This window comes from Mauremys mutica, chromosome 10, assembly GCF_020497125.1.
Source record: "Mauremys mutica isolate MM-2020 ecotype Southern chromosome 10, ASM2049712v1, whole genome shotgun sequence".
Lineage (NCBI taxonomy): Eukaryota > Metazoa > Chordata > Testudines > Geoemydidae > Mauremys > Mauremys mutica.
Window position 1 is genome coordinate 82117164 of NC_059081.1, and position 19799 is coordinate 82136962.

At 49.9% G+C, this 19799-nt stretch overlaps 1 protein-coding gene across 4 annotated transcripts in view; it reads left to right on the forward strand.

The window, feature by feature from the left end:
* Positions 1-18161: 18161 nt before the first annotated feature.
* The window catches only part of ADARB1 (adenosine deaminase RNA specific B1), a 271564-nt gene continuing 269926 nt past the window's right edge, over positions 18162-19799 (forward strand). For all 4 annotated transcript variants that reach the window (XM_045032826.1, XM_045032829.1, XM_045032828.1 and 1 more), the window contains exon 1: positions 18162-18293. The gene's annotated coding sequence lies outside the window, so the exon portion shown is untranslated. The remainder of the gene's footprint in view (positions 18294-19799) is intronic.

The window sequence follows — 19799 nt, forward strand, 5'->3', positions numbered from 1 at the left end:
CGGGGCTGGGGTTAGGCAAGAGGAGCTGGGAAGCTCCAGTCTGGCAACTCCCCAGGCGGAGGCCTTGTTAGAGGCCCAGGGAGGTCCCGGGGCTGCAGAGGGGCAGCCTGGGGATGGGCAGAGGCAGCTGGCCCAACCCCCTGCCGACGAGGAGTGGCCATGACAGACTGCACTCGGCCCCGGTGAGCGGGGGCTAGATGGTGACTGGCAGTAGCCACTGAGGCAAGGTGGGGTTAGAGGGTTGCGGGTTCCCCTGGGAGGGGAGACCCAGAGTCTGGGGGCACTGCTGGGGCAGAACCCTGAGATAAAGGGCACTGGGGTCTGGGAGGGACACGGGGACCTGAGGCAGGCGAACCACCGGCCAGCAGAGGGCGCTCCGAGGCTGGAAAAGAGCTAATTCCCAGATGACCAGCAGGAGGCGCCGGTGAGTCTCGACCCTGCTACAGTCATGCACACTAGTGGTGTAAATAGTTACACTAGTGCATGTGCACATCGCCTTGCACATAATGAAGAGAAGGGGGCTGGCTTAAGGCAGTAGCACTGGTGAATTCAGTGTGCAGATTCCTACCAAGTCTAGACATGTGTCTAACCGCTTCACTGCCCCAACATACTGCCTATCACTGTGCTCTTCTAGAGACTCCATGGGACAATTCTCTTCAAAGGAAATGGAGAGGCAAAAATAATTGTCTGTGCCCCTGTGTGGCCGACGATGTCTCCCTCCTGTAGTGAAGTATGAGAGGTTATGTGCAGCTGAGGTGGGAGAAGAGCTGCTAGTTTCTTACATTACAATTAAATACCAAGGAGTCATCTCTCTTTTGCTAGCAGACACTTTGACTGGGATGGAATGAGGTTATCACAAGGGGCTGAAAACTGAGGTTTAGCTTCCCTAGCATGGAAACAAGGCAGAGAGGCTGTTGAGTATTCGAGCCCATCTGCATGACAATGAAACAACAGATGCGTCTTTTCTTAATCCGTTACAACACTGCTCCATTGTGTGGTGTAGATGGGACCTAGCCATGCTAGAACCGTACTCAGGCTTCAGCACCATTAGGGAATGTGGTCGAGATTCTGTCTGCGGGAAACAGTGGAACTGTGTCCATGCTGCAGTTAGATCAGAGGACGATCACTGTTGTAAGGAAACCTGACAACTGTCGCTCTACTGCTAAACGTTACGACTGACGTAGCTGGCTCCCAAAACTATCTAAGACTTAACATCTTCACCTCCCTCTGTTCATGGTCAGGAAAGCAACCGTTCAAGGTTCAGCCTTTTTTTAAATCAAAGTGGCCTCCAGAAAAAAGAAGAATGTTAACCCCTGACATTTCTAATATTAAAAAGCTCCATTCTCACTTTATTTTTTACTCAGATGGGGAATCATATTTCTGAGACCACGGACACATCATTAATGAGCAGCAAAGGACACAAGGATATTTTCTGACATGCAGTTTACCTTTAAATTCTAGAGTCCCTACACTCTTCCATTTTTCCCACAGACTATGCCTTTGGCTTGATGTCTGCGAGGGAGACACGGGGAAAATCTTGCAGGCTACACAATGGAGACGATCACATCAGCAGTTCCTAGACCTGCAGGTACATCAGCTTTGCTCATAGAACTTCCCTCCTCCGGTGTGTGAGCAGGAATCCCTGGGGACCCTGGCCTTCCCAGATCAAGGGCTTGGATATGGATTCCCAGGAAGTAATGGGAATGGTGGGGGCTGTGGGAATGAGCTTGGAATGACTCCTGTGCTCCAGCCTGGCTTCCTGCCATGGGGAAGAGCAGAGCTGCCTTATCCTGGCTGGAAAGGAAAGGCAAAGGCATTCACTCACTGAGCCACTTCAGAAAGCAAAGACACAGACAGAGGAACAGCTCCCGACATCCTGCTGCAGCAGCTGCCTCTGGATGGGAGAAGGAGAGGGGCTGCTTGGAGCTGAGGCAGTGCCACTTCAAACTGTCAGCTCCACACCAGATGGGAGTGAGTTGCTGGAGTTCCCCATTGCCTGGGTTCCTCCAAGGCAGGCTAGGCAAAAGCTGCTTGGTGTGTGCTGCTGGAGGGGATGCGCCCATTGGGTTGGATCCAAAGCTCTGCAAAATCAATGGAAGAGGCACTTGTGGTGTTTCTGTGAGAAGTGCTCTCCATATTTAGAAATGGAAAAGGTGATGCAGCCCACCCCCTGCCACGGCATGACTGTGCCCTAGTGTCTGTCAATCTCTCCATGCCTGATGCAGTAAGACACCCGCCAGACTGTTCTGCTGTCTCTAACAGCTCACTTCCCCCCTAAGACCAGGAACATTACAGTAACTCTTAAAGAGCCCCATTGCACCAGGCACTATACACACAGGGCAAGAGTCTTTGCCCCCAACAAAATTAGAGTCTAAATGGACAAGCGAGACATCGAGGAGTGAACTGACTTGTCGAGGCTCAGTAGCACGGCCAGGTATGGAACCCAGGTCTCCTAGGCCACAGGTGAGCACCCTAACCACAAGCTCACCCTGGCATGCTGCAGCTAGGCGGAGTGCGGAAAGATGCACAGAGGGTGCCGTACGCGGGTATAAATGAGTGCAATGTGCAATGTGCAAGGCAGCAGAGAATCAGGTCACTCTACTCCAGAAGGCAAGCGATGACCTCACAGAGCCATTCATATCCCCCATTAGTCAATACTGAAGGCTTGGGGAAAGTAAGTCTATGTAAATATATGCACCAGTGCTTGGTGCAAAGTCGTCTACAGCTGAACTTTATTTCAATCATCCTTCTTACAGTAACAGTTAAACTGAAAATAGAGCTGGAGCCAAGCACTGCCTTAATGAAGACAGTTGTCTGGTGCGGAGCTCGCAGATCAGCCTGCACGGGTACAGTCTGAAATCATCACTACCTACTTACGGGCAGGTCAATCCACCACACCTGTGAGAGATGCACAGGCTGCGGGAGGAGTTAAAAGGAGCAGACCCACCCACTGCCAGGCAGGCCAGGGAAGAGGAAGGATCTTTACTGGGCAGCTCCTGAGGGCGGGCAGGCAGGAGCTCTGGAGAGGAGCTGCAGGCAGGTCCCTCCAGGAGGGAAGGGAGACACTCTCCCTCCCAGACGAACTCAGTTGGTTTGTGTTAATTCCCTGGTTTGGCTTAGGGACTGCCCCAGCAGGGGAGAGCCTTGGCTCTGACTTGGCTGCAGGGTCAAGGCACAGGAGCAGGCAGCTGCCACCCCAAGAGAGAGAACGGCCACGAGGAGGCACCCAATGGGGAGCTGACCCCCTTGCTACAGGCCGTGAGCAATAGCGGGGTGGGATGTGGCCCAGGGAGGGCAGCCTTAAAGTGCTCCTGGGTGTCAGACCTTTGATAGCCATCACAGGGCCCTGGCCTGGAGCCTGCTGGAGTGGGAGGGCCCCGGCTCCCTTACCAAACCACCCCTCCGCACCTCCAAGGGACAACCCCCCCGTCCACTAGGCAATGCTTCCTGTGAGCTCAAACAGTCACCGTGCAAAATAAGTGTGATGCAAATTTTGATTGCACAAGTGCTGCCATTTGGATGGAGATTAGGGTTGCCAACTTCTAATCGCACAAAACCGAACACCCTTCCTTGAGGCCCCGCCTCGGCCCTGCCCCTTCTCCAAGGCCCTGACCCTGCTCACTCCATCCCCCTCCCTCCAACTGAATTGGCTCTTTAGCACTGACCCCTCCCCCCTTGGTAAGGCAACTCCAATCTTTTCATGTGCTGTGTATTTATACCTGCTACTGTATTTTTTACTCCATGTATCTGATGAAGTGGGTTTTAGCCCACAAAAGCTTATGCCCAAATAAATGTGTTAGTCTCAAAGGGGACTTAGGCTCATAACTGCAATGCTTAATGGGCAGGTGCCCTTCTGCTTAGTGGAATCCATAGCTGCAAGTTTGGAATCCTAGAAGATCAGGGCTGGAAGAGACCTCAGGAGGTCATCTAGTCCAACCACCTGCTCAAAGCAGGACCAACCCCAACTAAATCATCCCAGCCAGGGCTTTGTCATGCCGGGCCTTAAAAACTTCTAAGGATGGAGATTCCACCACCTCCCTAGGTAACCCATTCCAGTGCTTCACCTCCCTCCTAGTGAAATAGTGTTTCCTAATATCCAACCTAGACCTCCCCCACTGCAACTTGAGACCATTGCTTCTTGTTCTGCCATCTGCCACCACTAAGCTCCATCCTCTTTGGAACCCCCCTTCAGGTAGTTGAAGGCTGCTATCAATCCCCCAGATGTGGCCTCACCAGTGCCGAATAGAGGAGAATAATCACTTTCCTCAATCTGCTGGCTACTCTCCTACTAATGCAGCCCAATATGCCATTAGCCTTCTTGGCAACAAGGGCACACTGCTGACTCATATCCAGCTTCTTGGCCACTATAATCCCCAGGTCCTTTTCTGCAGAACTGCCGCTTAGCAAGTCGGTCGCCAGCCTGTAGCAGTGCATGGGATTCTTCGGTTCTAAGAACAGGACTCTGCACTTGTCTTTGTTGAACCTCATCAGGTTTCTTTTGGCCCAATCCTCCAATTTGTCTAGGTCACTCTGGACCTATCACTACTCTCCAGCATATCTACCTCTTCTCCCAGTTTAGTGTCATCTGTGAACTTGCTGAGGGTGCAGTCCATCCCATCATCTAGATCAGGGATCTCAAACTCGTATCACCCCGAGGGTCACATGAGGACTAGTACATTGGCCCAAGGGCCGCATCACTGACACCTTTTCATACAAAGATACAAAAGCCCCTGGCCCTGCCCCCACTCCACCCCTTCCATGAAGCCCCACCCCCATTCCAACCCTTTCCCCAAAGTCCCTGCCCCAACTCTGCCCCCTCTTTGCCGCTGCCTCCCCTGAGTGCACCACATCCCTGCTCCCCCCCTCTCCGAAAAGTCCTAAGCGCTGCCAAACAGCTGTTTGGTGGTAGGACGCGCTGGGCGGTAGGCGGAGGAGTGGGGATGCAGGGCGTGCGGGGGGTGAGGGGAGCTATAGCAGGCTGCAGGAAATAACTCCGCAGGCCGCATGCTGTGTGTTTGAGACCCCTGATCTAGTTCATTAATGAAGATGTTGTACAAAATGGGCCCCAGGACCAAACCCTGGGGCACTCCACTTGATACCGGCTGCCAACTAGACATCGAGCCGTTGATCACTGCCCATTGAGTCTGACAATCTAGCCAGCTTTCTATCCACCGTATAGCTAGGTGCCCAGGCTCCCTGTAACAGTGCCTGGGCAGAGTTAGGAGCCTAACAGCGGGAGTCACAGAAACCAGCGCGCTGAGCGGGGAGATGCTAAGCTAGCCAGGGTAAAATGCAGGGAGGGAGTTAGGTACCTGTTGAGGCACAAAATACATAGCCAGTGAAACTTGAGTGTGGGTCTCCCAGGTGAGTGCCTTACCTGCTGGACATGCTCACGCTGTTTGTGGCCCAATAAGGAGTCAGTATTTCATACAAAGTAAAATGGAGTTAGGCACCTAACTTCCTGGGAGAAGTGGGACTCAGGCCACCCCTCCCACCCTGCATTTCATGCCTGGCTAGCTTAGGCGACTTCCTGCTCAACTTGCCGGCTTCTGCAAATCCCAGTCTCGGGCACATAATGCTGCCCATCCATTGTATAGGGAGCCTGTGTACTTAGCTGTGTCTTTAGGCACCTAAATACATTTGAAAATCTAGGCCCCCGTCTCCAACTGTCAGTTTTCAGCAAGAGGGTCGGAAATGCCAATGGTGTGAAAAGCATTGGGCCTAATCCTACAAGGCCTACATAGGACTCCCAATTGACTTCAGTTCTTGTAGGACTAGGCTCTTGGGTGTTGGGGGTGAGAGCTCCTCCTCACGTGAGCTTTTCTGGGGGTGGGGGGAGCCCTAATAGACATGTTCAGAGTAGGGCAACCACACATCCCAAATTGGGCGGGACAGTCCCGAAATGCAGAGTTCAAGTCCTGGTCCCGGCCTGAATGACTCCAGGACAGGATTGGTCCTGGATTCCTGAGGTGCTGCTCCACACTTGCCCAAGGCTCAGGAGACGCGCCAGCCTCTTCCCCGTGGGGAGGGCTGTGGTTGGCTTTAGCCCTCTTGGCCACAAGGCCCTGTCCCCTGCTCCTGCTCTCTGGGGTTGCCGTCCTTACGGGTTTTCTGGGGACAGTCTGGCTTTTGGCTTCTGTGTCTGGGTGCTAAGTCCTCTTCCCTCCAAGGCCCCATCCCTTGGCTAGGCTGGAAGCAAGAGCCGGTCTGTGGTAAGAGCTGCCCAGGGAGCCCAGGCTGCTGTGGGGAGCCCCAGAACCTCCACCTGCCCTGGGGGCAGGGATATGGGCCAAGGGCTGCTCTCAGGCATCCTGGTCCCCCGTCCAGGGTAGGTGGAAGGTCTGGGGCTCCCTAGGGTTGCCCCCTGCCCTGTCCCTTCCTGAGGCCCTGCCCCCACTCCCTCCAGCCCCCCTCCCTCCATCGCTTGCTCTCCCCCACCCTTGCTCATTTGCACTGCATGGCTGTGGCATAGGAAACTGCTGCCTGTAGGAATGTGCTACTCCCGGTGCACTGCGCATGCTCAGTCACATCTGCTGAAGCCACTGCCCTTCACCCTGCCCTTGTTAGCCATACGATTCTGCAGGCTGCTTTCTACAGGGGTTAAAAAGCGGCAAAGGGGGCGAATCAGAGCAGGCGGGTGGCCAGGGACTGAGCAGGGGGCAAAAATTGACTGGCAGGGGGGTCAAGCAGCTGGAGGCAGGGTTAGGAGAGGGGCTGAAGGCAGGGGGGAAAGTAAAATACAGCTCTTACCGGTACGGGTCCCACTCTCCCGCCACCCCCGGAAGGGGCGGGGCCTCAGGCAGAAGGGGCGGGGTCAGGGATGGAAGTAAGTTACATTCCTTACCAGTACAGTCCAAACACAAGCAACCCACCTCTCCTACGTACTTCATGGATCCCTCCCATTGCATGATTTAGATATAGAAAATAAAGCTACTATTACTACTCTCAGTACTGTCTGTAATAAAACTTTACTATTGGAATAAGCCTGAAAAACTGAAAACTCACTGTCACATTTTTCTCCTTGTCCTCTGTCGTCGTCCTCCAGCCAGGCTGCCCAACGCGGCTAGGCTCCGCGTTCTCCCAACCCCCACACTCAGCAGGGGCTTCAGGGGCTCCCCTCTAGCTTGTAGCAGGGGGACTGGCTGAGGGAGAAGCCTCCCCAGGTAGCCTGCTGCCTGCATAGGAACAGTTTAAACTTAGCTGTTCACTCTGTGGTCTGAACCACAGGATTTGGGGCTGTTTCTGGCATCCTTGTTAATTTCACTCAGGGTTGTTGAGGGGGAGGTGACCAAAGCTGGGGCAGTTCTTTTCTGCCTTCTGGATGAGTACTGAATATAAATGAACTATAAAGTATCTACCGAGATGGGACGGATCTAAGTAGTGAGGCTGGTGGATTCCTTTTGCTGCTAAGTTCAGAGAAGACAATCACCGTTCTCTCTTGTATGTCTACTGTTGAAACCACTTGGGTCATTAAACAATGCCATCCAGGCATCTGCTACAACAGTAATAGATCTCTGTCCAGCAATGGAAGCTACACTTGGATCAAGAGCTAACCATTGAAAATGTACTGGAAGAAACAAAGACTTCCGTTCAGAAGTTGACTAATTAGGGCACTTATATTAACTCCTTAAATGAAGAAGACAAGAAGAGTTTGTTACGGCAGCTCAAAATAAAGTACACTGACTTGATTCTTACATCTCTACAACTACTACTTTTGGATTCCAACAGCCTCTATGTAGCTTTTACAGATGCCTGTCTTATAAAACACCAACAATTGAGTGGAGTGAGGCACTGCCAGCAATGGGGCTGCCATATGATCAGGACAGAATAGAGAATTTGAACAGAGTAGAATATCGTACAATGAACCAATGTAGATTTGATTTCAACTTCTTCTTTATCGTCACTGATGGTTCGACCCAATTTTTGTTCTGTTTCCTGGGATGAAAGAAGTAGGAATTCATCTCTTGCTACTCCCAGTCACAACAGCTACCGTTGAACGTTCTTTTTCATCATTGACTAGAATTTTGTGTTCTGAAAGAAGTCGCCTTCTGCCTGATCATGAGCACGATGTGAAGGACTGGAAGTACCTGACACATGAGAAGCCACCAAAATGAATGCACTGCATTCGAGAAATTCATTAACAGAGTTGTGCAAAATTACAACAAGAAACCAAGAAGGATGTAGGTATAGTGCTTCATAGTAGGCTTGTGTAGCCAACTTTAATTTGTGTGATGATTTAAAAACACGAGTTAAATCTAATAAAATGGTCATGAAACATTTTTCAATGTTTACTATGGTGCCGTACAGCCCACCTTTGCCCTCACGCCTCATGGATCCTCCCCCCCAGCCCCCTGTATTTTTTAACACACCCTCCCTAATTTCAATGTCTGTGGAAAACACGGCAGTGAAATATATTTTCTGTGCGATACATGTTAATATCACATTCTGTCAGCAGCAGGATTCAGCATCAATTCTCCTCCTAATGTAAACAACAGGGTAGGGTGGTATATTTTGCTAGGCTGCTTCGCTGGCTCATTTGTTCGTGGGAGAAGCCTGAAGCTCTGAAGAGCTATTCACCTCACCGAAAACACCACGTCAGCTTTTTAATAGAACTCCATGCCTCCCCATCAAGGTTTGTCTGAGTTTGAGATCCTCAGTAGCAACAGTTATAATCATCCTATGCCATGATTTATAGAGATCATGAGCACTTTACCGACGGCAGGCTCAGCTATGGCTCTAAAGCTTGAGCAGTGGTGTGGAGGAGGAGAAGGTGGCACATCTTCAGGCAGTGGTGGTAGGAGGGGTGTTTGTGCTGGTGGAGGCCGGGGAAGCCCTGGGGCCACCGGGAGCACTGTGGAGTGAGGGTTGCCCTCATGAGTACAGAATACTCAGAGTAGCAGCACACACTCCCCACAGTGCCTGGCTCCTCTGGAGTGCTCAGTACAGCTGGCAGGGCCTCCTGCCCCTACCTGTTTGCCATCAGGGTATTTAGGCAGCAGCAATATGCATGGGAGTGTTTGGGGGAGGGAAAGGACATTTTGACCCTCTTCTCACCTCCACCACCACTAATGCCTCTGTGTGGTGGCAGCCATATTTTGACCCTGTAATAAATAGATAGGAACTGCTTCTGCCAGGAAAAATTCCAGGTGAGCATAGATGGCCCTCAGTAAGGGAAACAGGAAATGAAAAATAGTTCCCTCTCCTTTTTACCCCCCCCAAAGAATAACATAGAGCTGCATGGAGACAAACCCATCTGACTCATCTTTACCCTACAGACTTCAAAATCTCTTTCTGAACAAGCTCTTGCTTCTCCGATGAGATATTACCCCCAGGAGCTTGCTGGAATCTATGCTCCCTTTGATCAGAAACCTCTCTCGGTCAAGGCAACAGGACAAGTGCATTGCTGCCTGTGCCTGCCTGCTGAGTTGATGAACTGTAATGGTCAGAGATCGCACCAGCATAGAAGTATATTGAAGGCGAACCCTAAGGGAATTAAGGCAGGGTCATTTGGAAGCTGAAGACTTTATGCTTCCATCCCACACCACTGTCGAGTTTTAGCAAATTAGGACAAGTCAGCAAATAAGAACAACCTTATGCTCTTGGTGGTGAAAATAACACAGCAGGGCACAGATTATCCAACAAGTTCTTGGAATGTACTGGAGACAATTTTTTATTTCAGAAGGTGGAGAAATCTACTAGGGGAGAGGGTGTTCTAGATTTGATTTTGACAAATAGGGAGGAACTGGTTGAGAATTTGAAAGTGGAAGGCAGGCTGAGTGAAAGTGATCATGAAATGATAGTGTTCATGATTCTAAGGAATGGTAGAAGGGAGAACAGCACAATAAAGACAGTAGATTTCAAGAAGGCGACTTTAGCAAACTCAGAGAGTTGGTAGGTAAGATCCCTTGGGAAGCAAGTCTAAGGGGAAAACCAATTGAAGACAGTTGGCAGTTTTTCAAAGAGACATTATTAAGGGCATGAGCAAATTATCCCACTGCGCAGGAAAGATAGGAAGTCGGGCAAGAGGCCAGCCTGGCTTAACCAAGAGATCTTCAATGATCTAAAACTCAAAAAAGAGTCCTACAAAAAGTGGAAACTAGGTCAAATTACAAAGGATTAATATTAACAAATAACACAAGTATCTAGGGACAAAATTAGAAAGGCCAAGGCACAAAACGAGGGATCAAACTAGCTAGAGACATAAAGGGTAACAAGAAAACATTCTACAAATACATTAGAAGCAAGAGGAAGACCAAGGACAGGGTAAGCCCATTACTCAATGAGGAGGGAAAAACAATAACAGAAAATGTGGAAACGGCCGAGGTGCTTAATGACTTCTTTGTTTCAGTTTTCACCAAGAAGGTTGGTAGTGTTTGGACATCTAACATAGTGAATGCCAGTGAAAATGAGGTAGGATTACAGACTAAAATAGGAAAAGAACAAATAAAAAATGACTTAGACAAATTACATGTCTTCAGGTCACCAGGGCCTGATGAAATGCATCCTAGAATACTCAAGGAGCTGACTGAGGAGATATCTGAGCCACTAGCCATTATCTTTGAAAAGTCATGAAAGACGGGAGAGATTCCAGAAGACTGGAAAAGGGCAAATATAGTGCCCATCTATAAAAAGGGAAATAAAGACAACCCAAGGAATTACAGACCAGTCAGTTATCTTCTGTACCCAGAAAGATAATGGAGCAAATAATTAAGCAATCAGTCTGCAAACATCTAGAAGAAAATAAGATAAGTAACAGTCAGCATGGATTTGTCAAGAACAAATCATGTTAAACCAACCTGATAACTTTCTTTGACAGGGTAACAAGCCTTGTGTATAGGGGGGAAGTGGTAGATGTGGTATATCTTGACTTTAGTAAGGCTTTTGATACTGTCTCGCATTCCCGTCTCATAAATAAATGAAGGAAATGCAGCTTAGATGGAGCTACTATAAGGTGGGTGCAAAACTGGTTGGAAAACCATTCCCAGAGAGTAGTTATCAGTGGTTCACGGTCATGCTGGAAGGGCATAACAAGTGGGGTCCTGCAGGGATAGGTTCTGGGTGGGGTTCTGTTCAATATCTTCATCAATGATTTAGATAATGGCATAGAGAGTACACTTATAAAGTTTATGGATGGTACCAAGCTGGGAGGAGTTGCAAGTGCTTTGGAGGATAGGATTACAATTCAAAATGATCTGGACAAACTGGAGAAATGGTCTGAAGTACATAGGATGGAATTCAATAAGGACAAATGCAAAGTGCTTCATTTAGGAAGGAACAATCAGTTGCACACATACAAAATGGGCAATGACTGCCTAGGAAGAAGTGCTGTGGAAAGGGATCTGGGGGTCATAATGGATCACAAACTAAATATCAGTTAACAGTGTAGCACGGTTGCAAAAAGAGCAATCATTCTGGGATGTCTTAGCAGGAGTATTGTAAGCAAGACACGAGAAGTCATTCTTTCGCTCTACTCCACGTTGATTAGGCCTCAATTGGAGTATTGTACCCAGTTCAGGGCGCCACATTTCAGTAGAGATGTGGACAAATTGGAGAAAGTCCAGAGAAGAGCAACAAAAATGATGAAAGGTCTAGAAAATATGACCTATGAGTGAAGACTGAAAAAATTGGGTTTGTTTAGTCTGGAAAAGAGAAGACTGAGAGGGGACATGATAACAGTTTTCAAGTACATAAAAGGTTGTTACAAGGAGGTGGGAGAAGAATTGTTCTTAACCGCTGAGGACAGGACAAGAAGCGATGGGCTTAAATTGAAGCAAGGGAGGTTTAGGTTGGACATTAGGAAAAACTCATCGGGGATGGTCTAGATAATACTTAGTCCTGCCATGAGTGCAAGGAACAACAAAAGAGTGCAGGGGACAAACTGCTATCTGTAGGAATTTGCTACATCAGATAGCAGTTTTTTATAATAGCAGCTTCTTACAATCCATTGCACATGAGTAACTGCTACAGGCAGCACATTCCTACAGGGAGCAGTTTCCTATACTACAGGAGAGCAACAGCTCCTGCTACTCACCTCACAGCACAGGTGGGGAAAGTGACTGGTTCAGGCCATACAGGCAAAGCAGGGGCTCCAGCTGGGGACCTGGTGCTGAGCAGCTCAGCAGCGTCAGGACGTAGGTGGTTGTGAGCATGCCCACTATCAAATTTAGGGGACTTTACCGGTTGAAATGCTCACGTGGCTAGGATGCAGCTCAGCAGGGGGTTTTGAGGATCTAAACTTTGATCATGGATAGCTAAGGTGGCCTTTAGGCACCTAAATCCCTTTGGGTCCCTTTGTTGACCAGTTCAGGTGCTTCTGATGATCCCTGAAGGCCCCGTCTGTATCTGTAGCCACCTATATATATTTATGGATGTGGCCCTAGATACTATTGTAAACAGTTTCCATAATATTAAGTTAAAAACAGAAGTCTTTGCTATATAACTATTTAGTTTAACTATTGAAAAGTTAAAGTTTTTGTGGTTGCTAAAGGGGTACTGCCAACTTTAATCGCATGCAGCCAAAATTTCTTTTTTCCTACTGTTGGTTCAAGAAATAACAATTTCTGTAACTGAGACTTGAGAAAGAAAAATATTTTTTCTCTGTTTTGCAGTATTTATTTTGTTCGTTTGACAGCATTTCCTGTATAGTCCATCTTTTCTTCCTGTTTGACTGGATTTTAATACAGCAACAGGGGGACAGACAAGCATTTAAAAATGCAACTGTAATGCCATAAATATTGGCAGGAACGGCAATTATCTGAAACTACTTTTGACTTATCAATACGAGTAGGAATCAAGTTAACAATATTCCATTAAACTGGGTTGGAAACTATTTTTTAAATATATATTAATTTTATAATTCTTTTAGGTTTGTTCTTGTTTCAATTTTCATACATAAAGAATTATTTGTCAGTTTAAAACAATAGTTTTGCCTGATTTCCTCCATGATCCATTTTCTTTACATTTTGCTTTTCTGTTTTGTACTGTAGTCTGTACTGTGGTTATATTCTGGATCATAGAAATGCAAGTCTAATATTCTTCTGATAAAACACTCTTTAGAGTGATTACGCCCTGTGAACAGCCTCAGCAGGAATCAGGGTAATTTACTCCTGTGTTTAAGAAAAAATACCAATATGATCTGAACCTCAAATACTCTTTCCTTTGATATGCTTGATAGTGAATTCACTGTACTGACAGTTAGTGATGTTTGCCCTAAGGGGCTAAGAGTTCACTGCTGCAGAAAGGCTAGAGATAGTGGGGCTGACTATACTCACTGGAGAAATAGCAGTTGCAATAAAGGTTAAATTGGAATATGAGTGAAGCATCTTGAAGACTGCAGGAGTTAGTGAAGGGGGAGGGATAGCTCAGTGGTTTGAGCATTGGCGTATTAAACTCAGGCTTGTGAGTTCAACCCTGGAGGGGCCATTTAGGGGAGCTGGGGCAAAAATGTATCAGGGGATTAGTCCTGCTCTGAGCAGCAGGTTGGACTAGATGACCTACTGAGGTCCCTTCCAACCCTGATATTCTATGGTTATTGTATCTATGATGTTAATGAGCTATATTAACAAAAGATAGAGTCCAAGATGCAAAGATTTGAGCTGAAAATAAGGAAACAGACCAAAAAATCTACAGCAAGTGGATTTTCCCCATGAAGTAGACACTATGGAATGGCTGATCAAGAGTGATAGTAACAATAAATAGCAAAACCATGTTCAAGAAAAAGAAATAACAGATACTTCACAGAAAATAGTATTACGTGGTCCAGCCACTGTTTAGACAGACTGCTGAGCTGGTCTGACCACTTCCTAAGCCTCCTTTCGTTTCCTGTTCTATCAGGATATTAGGCTACTGTTTGCAATGTATCTAGGCTTTTAGTGCAGTAATGGCCTTAGGTTTCAGTGGAGGAAGGAACTACAGTTTAGCATAATTTAAGGATTATGTTCTAGCAAAATATATAGACTCCTCAGCTAATTTTGAAATCCATCTTAAGTCTCCTCTGCTGTTACAGATGTAATCTCTTAAAGAACATTGCTGACTGTCTAAGGGTAGGTCCATACTTACCGGCCGGGTCGACGCGGAGAGTTCGACTTCTCGGAGTTCGAACTATCGCATCTAATCTAGACGCGATAGTTCGAACTCCGGACGTGCTCCCGTCGACTCCGGAACTCCACCACCGTGAACGGCGGTGGCGGAGTCGACGGGGGAGCTGCGGACTTCGATCCCGCGGCGTCTGAACAGGTAGGAAATTCGAACTAAGGTAGTTCGACTTCAGCTACGCTATTCACGTAGCTGAAGTCGCGTACCTTAGTTCAACCCCCCCCCAGTGTAGACCAGGCCTTAGAACATTACATTTTGTAGGATCCTATGGTCCATATATTTTCTGACTCTCCCAGAAAATTCCCCGATATTTTCTAAATTGGACCTTTATCATGGACTAATACATTCTTTATTTAGCTAGCCTTATTTTGGCAAATGACTTACTCTGAAGTATCTTTTTAAACTGTGCAATTTAAATTTAAATTTTCTAAAGCTCAAACTCATTGGCCATAAAATAGCTAGTTCCCAACAGATGGTTTGGGCCAAATTTACCTAGCAGAGTCACTGGAGTTACACCAAGGATGAATTTGGCCCCAAAAATTTAAAGTTTGCATGAATAGTCTCCTGGAGAACTAGTTAAAATGACAACTTTATCTTTTTCATGAGGAAAAACTGAATATGTTTAATGTCATTCATCTTTAAAGTAATGCAAATGAGGGAAACAAGATCTCTTTTCTTAAGTTCTACATCATAAAAGAGTAAATAACATAATACTCCTTCCATTTCACTAATATTTCAGGAGGATGTTAAACAGCAGCTACAAAAGTTACACATTTTTTAAATAAGCGGGTCTGGAGCACGTGCATCCAAGAATTTAAAAAGAGCTGGCCGAGGAGATCACAGGACTGTTAATGTTGATTCTTTCAATAAGTTTTGAGACACTGGGAAAGTTCCAGAAGACTGGAAGAAAGCTAGCATTGTGCCAATATTTTAAAAGGGAAAATGGGATGATCCTTGTAATTATAAGCCTATAAGTCTCATGTTGGTCCTGGGCAAGTTAATGGAGTGGCTGATATGGGACTTAATAAAAAGTTAAAGGAGGGTAATGTAATTAATGCCAATTAACATGGCTTTATAAAAAATAGATCCTGATGAATTAACTTGATATCTTTTTATTGATGAGATTACAAGTGTGGTTGGTAGAGGTAATAATGTTGGTGTGAATATACTTAGACTTCTGTAAGGTGTTTGACTTGATAATGTGTAACCCACATACTTTCTGGGTGTGGTGTTCTGTCCCATTTAGTGGCACCGAGGCGATAAAGAGATTAATAAGTTTGCTCTACAGCCTTAGCTAACAATCATATATAGCTTTTAGCTCACACAGTAGAAGCTCATGCACTAAGCTCCAGAGGTCCCAGGTTTGATCCTTCCTGCCAATGACCGAGGTGTGTCGGCGTTACAAGTGGGGACTCGTCCAGGATTTCAACTGGGAAGTCTCTGAAGCTCAGGACGCGGCGCCTCAGCTAGGGGAAGTATGTAACACGCCTCCTGGGTATGGTGTTCTGTCCCATGGAGGGGGAGGGAGGGAGAGCAAGAGCAATCAGTGTGCTCTACAACCTGGCGGCTTTTAGTTCATGCAGTAGAGGCTCATGCACTCAGGTCCTAGGTTTGATCCCACCCAATGACTGGGGTCTGTTGGTATTACAAATGCACAATGTTTTGCTTAAAAAACTAGAATGGTATTAAATTAATATGACATACATTAAATAGATTAAAAGCTGGCTACCTGCTAGATCTCAATGTAACTGTAAACAAGGAAACAATATTAAGCGGGTGTGTTTCTAGTGGGGTCCCACAGGGATTGAGTCTTAGTCCTAGACTATTTAACATTTTTATCAATGACCTGGAAGAAAACATAAAATCACTACTGAGAAAGTTTGCTGATGAAAAATTGTGGGAGTAGTAAATAATGCTGGGTCACTGACACAAAGTGATCTGGATCGTTTGGTAACTTAGGTGCAAGCAAACAATATGCGTTTTAATATGGCTGAATGTATACAGCTAGGAAAAAAGAATGTAGGCCTGACTTAGAGGCAGGGGCGGCTCTAGGATTCGGGGCGCCCCAAGCAGGGCGGCGCGCCGTGGGGGGCGCTCTGGCGGTCGCGGATCCCGCGGCTCCGGTGCACCTCCCGCAGACGTGCCTGTGGAGGGTCCGCTGGCCTCACGGCTCCGGTGGACCTCCTGCAGGCACGGGTCCCAGTGGACCTTCCGCAGGCATGCCTGCGGGAGGTCCGCCGGAGCCGCCTGCCGCCCTCCCGCTGGGACGCCGCCCCAAGCGCGCGCTTGGCGCGCTGGGGTCTGGAGCCGGCCCTGCTTAGAGGAGGGGGGATTCTATCCTGGGAAACAGTGACTGTGAGAAAGATTTGGGGGGTCATGGTGGATAATCAGCTGAACATGAGCTCCCAGCTGGCCCCAGGAAGGGGATTCCCCACCCTCTATGTATTTTGTCTCTTTACTCTGAAGCATCAGAGATGGCTACAGAGATGGGGAGGGCCAGGGTGCTGAGATGGTGTAACCCACACCCCCCCGGGTGTGGTGCTCTGTCCCATCTAGTGGCACCAAGACTTTTAGCTCATACTGTAGAGGCTCACGCACTAAGCTCCAGACAGTGGCGTAGCCAGGTTTTCAGTGTTGCACCGGCCGGCAAACGCATCTTCCGTGCCGGCCTGCAGCCCCACAGCTCCTCCGGCTATGTGGTTGGCAGCGCTGCTTCCGCGCCGGGCTGCTGCCCCGTGGCTCCTCTGGCCGTGTGGGTGGCAGCGCCGGCCGGCAGTCGCCGCTTCCGCAGTGGGCTGCCGCTGCCGCCCCGCGGCTCCTCCAGCTGTGTGGGTGGCAGTGCCGGCCGGCAGGCTCCGCTTCTGCACTGGGCTGCCGCCCCGCGGCTCCTCCGGCTGTGTGGCCGGCAGTGCTTGGCTCTCAGGTGCTTGGCTGGTTGGTTCTTGTTTGCATGCTCAAGGTCTAACTGATACATAGGGTCAGGAAGGACTTTTCCCCCAGGTCAGATTGCCAGTCACCGTGGGGGGTTTCCAACTTCCTCTGCGGGGTGGGGGTGGGTCACTTGCCAAGTTTAGGTGGGTGTATCTCACTTAATCATTTCCCTGCTAATGCATGGGCCTAGGTCTCTCCTATTTAGTCCCTGTGGCACATAATTCTTTAGCCTCTTGTGGCCTGTTATTCCTTGTTCCAATTTCAGGCAGTGGTGTAGTGTGCCGGTGCCGAGTGCTACCTGTGACCTGTGGTCTACAGGTGCTCAGACCAGATGATCTTATGGTCCCTGCTGGCCTTAAATGCAGTGACTATTTGTGGGACTAGTGACAAAAGCGGTGGCTGCTAGTGAAAGTTTGAGCAAGCAGTGTAAAAACGGCAGCAGAGCTGTTTAACACCCCACCCATCGCAGACCCGGCCGGGGGAAACGAACGCCAGGCCCCGTCAGTGTGCAGCAAGCCGGGAGGCGAGGCCCTGACCCCCTTGCAACCGGGCACACGCTGCAAGCGATAGGTTAAACCCCCCCCCCCCGGTAACGGCACCGACATGCACAGCGACCCCGCTGCACGAGCACGAACCCCGGTCCGGGGCGGGGGGGGGACCCTGCACCCAGGACATGACCCCCGGCCCCAGCCCGCAAGGGGGCCCCGCAGCCGCGGGCGGGAGCAGCAGGGCAGGGGCCTGTCGCGAGCCGCACCGGCCCGAGCGCCCCGCGGCGCCTGCACCTGCCGCCCACCCCGCTTCCCGCTGGCGCTGGGGCACGCGCCCCGCGCTCCCGAGCCACTCTGCAGAGCCTCGCAGCCGGGCGAGGACGGGGAAAGGGCGCGTGCACGGCTCCGTGCCTCCCTCCAATCAGCGGCCGGGTTCCTCCCTCTGACTCCGCCCCTCGGGTCGCACGGCGGCCTCTCTAGCTTCGGCGCGCGCGCCAAGGCCTTCCCCCAGCCCCCGCCCATGCCCGCTGCGGCCCAATTGGCCGGCGGCCCTGGGTGGCGCGCGGAGTCTGAGGCTGGCGCGTGAACGCGCAGCCGGCGCGTTGGCGGGCTCGCGCCTGCGGGGCTGTGGAGCAGCGCGCGCGCGCGCGGGGCCGGTCGGCCTGAGCCGAGCAGCGCCGTAGCCGCTGCCGCCCGCGCTCCGTGTCGGCTGAGGGGAGCGCGAGGCCGCCGCCGGCCGGCCAGTGGCGGAGCGCGGGGAGCCCTAGGAGCCGCGGCCAGGTGAGGGGCGGCCCTGGCGGGGCTCGCGGCTGCTCTCTCGCCCCCGCCCCGCCCCGCCCCGCCGGGACCTGTCCAGGTCCTGACGCTCCGTGCCCGGGCCGCCCGCCAGCCTCCCTCCCGCGGGCGCCGAGGGGATGGGGGCTGCGGCGAGCCGGGGCGGCGGGCTCCCGGCGGGGAGCGGGTGGGCGCGGGGCTGCGCGGGCCTGGGTCCGGGGCTGGGGCGGCGGTGGCGGCGGCGCGGGGAGCCGCGCGGCTGCAGGTGCGGGGCCGCCGGTCTCGTTTCCCTGGGCACCGAGGGGTGCGGGGGGCCCCGCGCTGAGGGGCCGGTCCGGCCGGCGGCTCGCGGCTGAGGCTGGCCGCTCCCCGCATCGCCCCCAGCCGCAGGACGGTCTGTCCGGAGAGCGGGACGCGCTGGAAGCGGCGGTCTGGATTCAAAGCGGCCGAGGAAGCCGCCTGCAGCCCTGGGCTCTCTGGGGAGGGGGAGGGAGGCTGCGAATTGCTCAATCCATGGAGCAAGTTGGCTGGAGGGTCCGGCTCGCTGGGCTGTCGCCTGACGGTGTCTGGTTTGCGTGGCTCGTTCTGGGGCTAGTTCTCAAACAAGGCTGATGGCTTTGGGCCTGAAGGTAACTGATTGTTTTCGGGTGGGTGTTAGCGCGACCCCCTAGCCAGCCAGCTGCACGGTGACTGCAGGCAGCTGCACCGAGGACCGTTCATAGTGTCCGTTTCTATCTCCCTACCATTCCTGGCATCTGGTTTTGTGCTATGCTAGTTAAACTCGACTTGTATTAGTTCTCGCAATTTACATCATAGGTAATTGCCTTTAAAATCAATTCTGTAACTATACTCACTTCTCTCCACTAAACGTATCCATCGCTAAAGCTACAGTTTGGATTTGGTTTCTTGGTACTTAACTAAAAGGCAGTTTAGGAGCCTAACATGCAAACATACCAATGGCTCTGTTTTGGGATTAGAAAATAGTATCATTCAGTCACATTTCTAACACTGATTTAAATACAAAGGATCGAAATGGGTTTAAAGCATTCCATGTTCACTAAAATTACCTTTTGAAATTTATCCTTTAAAAAAGTTGATGAAATACTATAAAAACTGACCAGGATAATCTAATCTTTAAATGTAGTTCATTGATGCGTGAGTACAATATTTTCATGCTTAATCTTCCACGGTGCAATGGTCTTAAGGAGTGGGTATGGTGAGGGGCTTCCCCACTTTAAAATGTATTTTTTTTCAGCAGTGGGCTCTTGCATTCCCTAACTGTAGATTTATTTAGAGTTGTTTATGCATAGGCACTAGTTGCTCAGGGTTTGTCTACACTGCGAAGTTGTCAACAGAACTTTTTTCTTTCACGGGTACTTAAAAAAGCCCACCCTCCCTGTGAAGAACAAAAGTTTTGCCGATGCAAGTGGCAATGTGAACGCGGCTTTGTCGGCAGGAGCACTATCCTGCTGACAAAGCTGCTGCTCGTGAGGCTAGAAGTATTTTGTTGGC